This window comes from Talpa europaea (assembly GCF_964194135.1).
Source record: "Talpa europaea genome assembly, chromosome: 14".
NCBI lineage: Eukaryota > Metazoa > Chordata > Mammalia > Eulipotyphla > Talpidae > Talpa > Talpa europaea.
The window spans coordinates 40179613-40187097 of NC_140082.1; positions in this window are offsets into that span (position 1 = coordinate 40179613).

Sequence of the window (7485 nt, forward strand, 5' to 3'; positions counted from 1 at the left end):
AGTAAATTTACCTATAAGTAATCTTCCATCAGAGAATAAAAGCAATGTCTTTTTCCTAAAAGCTGAAAACTTGTACTATAAAACCTGAGAATTTATTTATCTGGCAATGAAATACTTTGTTTGCAAACATGCCATTGTCTGCTTTGCACTCAGTATTACCTATTTTGATTTTCTGTATGGATGTTTAGAAAGTCTTTATATGAGAAATAATTGCTGGTTTAAAATAGACCATTTTAACAAAGTATATTTCTTTTTACAAAAATAGTATTTTTCTATGATGTAAACAATTGTTAGGTGGCAAATTTTTAAGGAAGTATTATTTTATTTAAGAGTGTATCCCCTTTGTGTGAGGAATCTGAAGAGGGTTCACATTTGCTTTATATATATATCCCTTTACTGATTCACAACTCTCCTACTTTTATCTTCAAGTACGATGTCAATATAGTCATACTACAGGGTTAATAAAGTTTTTTTTTACAAATATAACTGTAAGGTTATATTTGAAAATAACCCTCTGAAAGCCAGATAACATCCATACGACAATTTTTGCTGCCAATACCACTAGAATTACCAAAAAACCATAGTTTCCTCTCTATGTCTATGGGGATCTGCCCTTTCTTCCCCATTAAAAGAAATATGTATTTTTATCTAGAGTGATCCTTAATTAGTCTCTGCATAGTTTTAAAATGCTAGAGACATTATATATATGCCATTTACAAAAGAATTATGAGGCCTATATATTCTGTGTTTACTATTGCATCGACCTGCACAAAGTTTATGTGTTTTTAATGCATTTGTCCCACTTTCTAAGTAAGGTAGTCTTGTTAGCTTACATTTCCTGAATAATAGTTTCTTGTCTCTTTCCTTTTCTTTTCTTTCTCTCTCTCTCTCTCTCTCTCTCTCTCTCTCTCTCTCTCTCTCTCTCTCTCTCTCTCTCTCTCTCAAACTCTCTCCCACACACACTCTTTTGAGAAACCAGCTTATCTATTTTTAGGCGCTTCAAATTCCTAAAATGTGACCTATTGGGTGGTCCACAATTTGGCCCTACACCAACTCTGGGCTCTCATGGCCTGTTTTTATCTGTACCATATGATTTTATTTCATAAGAACGTCATGTATTTGGACTGTAATAAACAAAACAAAATCCAAGTAATTCTGAAAAATCTTTTCAAATGTACTTATCTGCAGTCTTGATTCTTACCTATTACTCATAGTCACTTCTTTCTAAATTTTGGCTCTTGTGAAAAGTTACAGTAGACTCTAATTTTCACAACACAATGAGATGAGCCAAGTCTCTGCTAGGAATGGCTGAAACTGTTTTTCCCAGCAAAGATTTAGTGGGGAAGAGGTCAATTATTCTGTTATAGTTAGTGAATCACTTAAGTCATCTGGCAGAACTAAATGAAGGGGCTACCTGGAGGTCTTTATGAGGTATGCTTTTGTCTTTAAATGCAAATCATATATACATATATATTAACTCTGTTTTGACTTCTTAAATTTTGTTGATACCATCTAAAGGTTTTATTAATCAGAATTAATTTTAGCTTGTTCCTCAAGAGCGAGGGATTCTAAAGAGAAAAAGTTGTACCTTATGTATATTACCAAAAAAATCCCAAAATACTGTGTTGTTCTGTTTTGTTTTATTCTAAACCATTGTATTATATCTTTCTGAAATTATTCTGAATTTAGCAGAAATTATCAATATTTATATGTTTGAACTTCATTTTTGGATTAAAGCCTGTATATAAGTCTTTGAGGGGGAAACAATAACATATTCTAAGATAAATAATACAGTCTCTAATCAAAAATAGCTTTCCCCGATTTAAATTTAATGCTGATTATTTCAGTATTTCTATTTCTTATCCACAACTCTCATTATTTGTGGCAGGAAAAAAGTTTTCACATTTTGCATTTGTCATCGCTTTTGTCAATATGACTATTGGTGCTTAGTAATTTGGGGCTTATTAAATTAAAAATTCTAACTTTTACCATTTGTACTAAAATTTATATGAAGAATTACATATGAAATATATTTATATTTTTTGATTTGCAAAAGAAGGGGAAAATGATAGTAATGCACTCTACCTTTCTTTAGAGAAAATTTCTGGATGATTGAAAATTATCTGTATTGTCATTTTCAACCTTGTTTCTGCAAATTCCCAGAGTTTGTATTAACTCCCTAACAATGCAGCAGCCTTGATTGCATTTTCAGAATTCTTTCCCATGTTGTTAAAACTATTTGGATTTCTTTTTTAAGTTCCTTAAAAATATATCTAATCTCTGAGATCCTGGTTTCCTTACTAGAAGTGTAGGTGGAGGTTTTGATTCAGATGAAAATTCTGAGTAGAACTTTTTCTCTGCCATTTGATCCTTGGCCAAGGGTAGTTGTTAATGGAAGTTCATGTGTTTAAACTAAAATGATCTGAAACTAGTCCATGACTGCTTTTTGCAGCAGCAAAATGGCTTTCTCTGTAGCAGTATGGTTTAGGACTGCTGACGACAAATGACGAAGTGGATCCACTGTTGGCAACTCTGCTCCCCAGCACTGAGCAGAAGGGAAGATGGAAAATAAGATTCACCCATTTCATCTATGACCCCCAAAGATTATGTTTGTGTGCTTTGGCTATTTTTTGTTGTTGTTTAAAATGATTAAATGATACACAATTCAGTGTCAGGTTAGTATCTCTTGGAAAGTGAACAGTGCAGCAGAATTCTCTCTATATAAATGTTTGAGCTTAAAAGAAACACTTCTGATTTTCTTAATTCTAGTCAGCAGTGACTTTAGCGTTTTTCTGCCAGATGCATCTGTGAGGGAAGATGAGGCTTAGGGGATGGAGTGAGGGGTGTGAGTGTGTTTCTTAAACTGAAGCTTTTGTAGGTCTGGGGAACTTTTGCATTTTCTCTTTGTTTTGTTTTTAACAGCAGATTCTGTACATCTGCTTGTGGGAAGAGAATTGTTGCTCAGGACAGGATTTAAGGGACGCATTCCAAGTGACCTTTAGGAGTCTGCTTGGTGGGAGGTCCTTCTCCGGGGCCGTGGGTTGGTCCAGGCTGGGGCCCACCAAGCTAAGAAGGGAGATCATAAAGTAACATTAAAAAAAAAAAATGCAGGTTTTTTTTATGCAGGTCCCCAGCCTGCATGTTTGTTACCAAAAAAAAAAAAAAAAAAAAAAAAAAAAGAAAAAGAAAAAGAAAAAAGCAGTTAAGAATATAACTCAGATTGAAGCCTCTAAAGAAGGTCAATATGTTATAGCAAACTGCCCGTTGAAACTGTCCTTGGGTTTGTCAGCAGTGTGGGGAGATGGGCAGAGCGCCTGCAGATTCCTGATTGCTGAGAGCTGCTGTCACAGTTGTGTTTACCACCGAGGACAGGGAGGGCCTTGTTCTGTGGCCTCTGCTCAGTGACTGAAACTTGAATTCAAAGGCAAGCCCCGATTGTCAGGCCTTCCAACCCAACGCCTTGATTGGGCGTGAGGAGGAAGTGCTCTCCGTTAGATTATCTCGTTTCCCGAGTCGAGGCCGGGCTGCTGGGCCTTGCGGCTAAGCCAGGGGAGAAGCACCTCTTCCTCCTACCTCCATTTCACCTCACAGCAGGACCAAAATGTGTGGTGTCCAATGTCACAGGCAAGAGCGAGACAGAAATTAGAAATGAAAACCATATGTCTTGGCCAGGGAGGAAAGCAGTAGCCAATATTAAAAAATCACTGAGAACTCTCCACCTGGGTCAGCTGAAATTCAAGGTCTCATACTCTGACCCATGAGGAAAGCTAAGCAGAAGCTTCTCAAAAAACAAAACAAAACACTACATCTAAATTTGGTGAAGACAAGGCTGTGTAAACCCACAGGAACTTTATAGCTGCTCATCTTTTCTTGGGGCAAAACTAATATATAAAGCAGGTAGAGAGGATGTCAGGAAAAGACACATTGGTAGTGGCCAATCACCAGCTGGGGTCAGAGCCCCTGGCCTTGATGGCAAGCGGGTAAGGGCAGGTGAAGAATAGTAACAGCGAAGCACCCATATGTTCAAGGAACTCTGAACTCTGTATTTCTCTGCACAATGTAAAGACTTTTGGGGGATGGCTGACCTGTTTGGTGACACATGTTCCAAATAAAAGATTTTGCATGAAAGTACTTATGTTCTTGTCTTTGGCTGTGGGTACAAGAGGTGCCCTGTTGGCCTTTTTTAAAATTTTTAAAAATTTTTTTTACATCATTGTTCATTTTTAAACAATATTTGCCTTGTGCCCTCCCCTCCCCGCACTCCCCCCTCCACCAGGTGTAGTCCCCATAGAGTTTCCTTCACCAATAGCACCGGCAGGAGCTCAGGTTGTGTCAGTTTGCAAGGAAGGTGAGCTGAGGAGTTCCAGCACCCTTGGTCTCCACTACCAGCAACCTGGGTGTTAATCCTCTCTCCACCCCCACTGTCTCCTGCAAAGGATTGCTGACATGGTGGAAAGAAGCCTGGAGTCAATTTGGAGACTGGGTTTGAATTTTGGTTTCATCAAGCATGACTTCCCTGGCTTCTGTTTTCCCCATTGGCCTCACACCTCGAATATACAGTTGACCCTGGAACAATGTGGGTTTGAGTTGCACCCACTTACACGTGGGTGACATCAACTTAAAATATGGTTAAGTACAGTACAACAATGTAAATAAATTTAATGATTTTCTTAACATTTTCTCTAGCTTTATTATAAGAATACAGTATATACAACCCAACATTAAAAATGTGATGACTTCTAGTCAACAGAATTAATTTATTATTTTCTTAAGGAAATTTATTAATTTATTAATTTCATGAGTCAAAAAGAATAAGCTGATTTCAACTGCACTGGGTGTCTCTGCCCCTGATCCTCATGTTGTTCAGGTGTCACCTATAAAAATCAAATTTCTAGAACCCCCTCCGCAGGTATGCTGTGGGTGTTCAACATGGGAAATCAGTCTCAACCTGCACCTCATGGGGAAAATGCTTGTCTCCAGCTGTAGGTTTTAAAATCCAGGCCATGGTTTTCTTTTGAGGCTGCATCTCCTGGTTTTGAGTATCACCGTTCTGGAAGCAGGTGCAGAGTTGGTACCCCATCATGCTTTCACCTTGTTGTTTCCAGTAGCCCAGTAAATTTACAAGCTGCTGTTTCTGAGTTTGTTGTTTCTGAAACCTTGGTCCTTCTCTCCCACTTAAGCTCTGACTTTGCAGATTGTTGACATCGTTCCTTGGCTCCACGTGTGTGGGTCTCAAAACTCGAGGGTTCCAGGGTCCCCTAGTCTGAAATTTCAGATCATGTTGAGATACAGTTTTAAAAGTGAGAGCTATTCCCAGTTGCTTGATAATTGAATCCACACATAAAAAAATACAACAGAAAAAGAAGTCCCTTGACTAAATTAATGCTCCAAGATGAAACACACAGCCAGAAAGTCTGGGGCCTCAGCTTTGGGCCTGGCTCTGCATTAATAATCTGTGACCGAGGCCACCTGCCCTCCTCTGGAACACTTCATAAGAGAAGAGGGATTGGATTAAATGAACTGGTTTCTTCCAACTCTCTATAACTATTTTTTGGCAAAATTAGGAGTCCGTGTGTTCCTTGCCCTGTCAGAAGGGTCCAAGAGTAAAATAATTTGAAAACTACAATTGTGCTTGACTGAGAGTTGGGTCACTGCCAGGTTAGGGAGCCTTGCCATTATTTCTTTCACCAGGGTGGTCCACTCCCCCTTCCAGCAACTTCTCATGCTTCTCTCCCCCTCACCATAGCTTGGACCAGCCAAGAGACTGAAAATATTGAATTCTCCCAACATATTTTTCTTACGTTAGAACAGGGCACTGTGGTGTTTATGAGCCTGGCAGTCAGCCGCAGGCATTAATCTACTGTGTCTGCATAGACTACTTATCTCACAATTTGGCTGCTTCTGGTCCTTTTAAATGTACTTAGGATCAGAGATATTTATGTCTCACAAGCTAAGTCAGTCTTTCTGTTTCTACCCTACACCCATATTTCTGCCAGTGGTCAGCTAGTATTTCACAGGCTGCTCACGGTCACCCCCACTACTCAGCATTTTGGGGACAACTCCATGGAAAGCTGTGTGCTCTAGCCCACCCAGCCCAGTCCCACTGGTTGCTTGAGTTTCAGCTGGGGAGAACACAGCTCTTATTTGAGCTAGTTTGGGCTGATAACACAGAGGCTCCATTTGCTATTTCTTCTCTGGCTACCTCCTTCTGTTCTGAGCTTCCTGCTGCATTAACTGGGAGTGTCTACCTAGCCTAATCCCTCCCGTGGAGTTCTAAGGTTATGATAGTAGGCTCTGCTTATGCAGAAATAAACACAAATGTGCATTTACCTAGATTTCCTTTTGGGCATTCAAAATAAAACACACATCTTTGGAATGAGGGGAAGACAAGGAAACTAACATTAGTGGTTCCCTACTGTGTACCCTGGTAACTACAGACTTTTAACTTAATGTACATCATTTCACAAGTCAAATGGGTATAAAGATAATTGCTTATAGCACACAGTTTGCTGCAGAGCAAGGTTTCAAATCTATTTTTATACCCACACCCCATGAAGGTGACAGAATGATCATCCTTAGGGAATGCAAAGGTAACAACATACAATACTAAGTGCATTTGTTAGGATCAGCTGCTTATGTCATAAAATTAGAAACGATAGTGGCTTACATGACATGAAAGCTGATTTCTGTCTTACTTCAAAGTTGTCCAGCGATAGTTATCTATGTCAGCTTCTTGGCAATTAGGGAGCCAAACTTCTTGTATTTCTCTACTCCAGCACGCTCACATGGGGCTTCTATCCTCAAGGTAACCTCACAGTCCAGATGGCTGCTGGAGTGCAAGCCATTGTGGACATTCTCCATCTAACTCACAGGAGGAAGAATTTTTCTCCCAGGTGTGTTAACTTCCTTTAAAGAAACTTCCAAAAAGCCATAGGCTTTTCTGCTTATATTCCATTTGCTAGAACTCAGTCACATGATCAAAATAGATGCAGGGGAGACTGGGAATGTGGTCTTTTCAACTGGGCAATATTGATAAAATTGAACTCGTTCTACTAATAAATGGGACAATAGTTACTGACCAGCAGCTTCTGCTGCTGAATGGTCACCAGTTGGTAATATTGAGCCATACATGTGCCTCCCAGGCCTCTGTGGAAGACTTTTGATGGGAATCTCACAGGCAGCCCTGAAGATTCTCTCTCACCAAAGACTAAAAATGCTGCCCCACAGTAAGGGGGAGGTTGTCAATAGTCTTAATCCAACGAGGGAGGAGTTACAAGCCTATGATGACCAACTGCCAGGTGCTACCTCTGCAGTCCAATCTTAGGATCTGTCAGACACAAACCCTCACGTTCCCAGGAGATGCATCTTCCCATAAGGGAAATGATGTTGCCATATCATTGCCCTTGGTACTCAACAGGGAAATGCAGAGACATGAACAACAGGCACATCTAGATGCCCAGTTCCTGGGTTCTGGGAACAACAGAC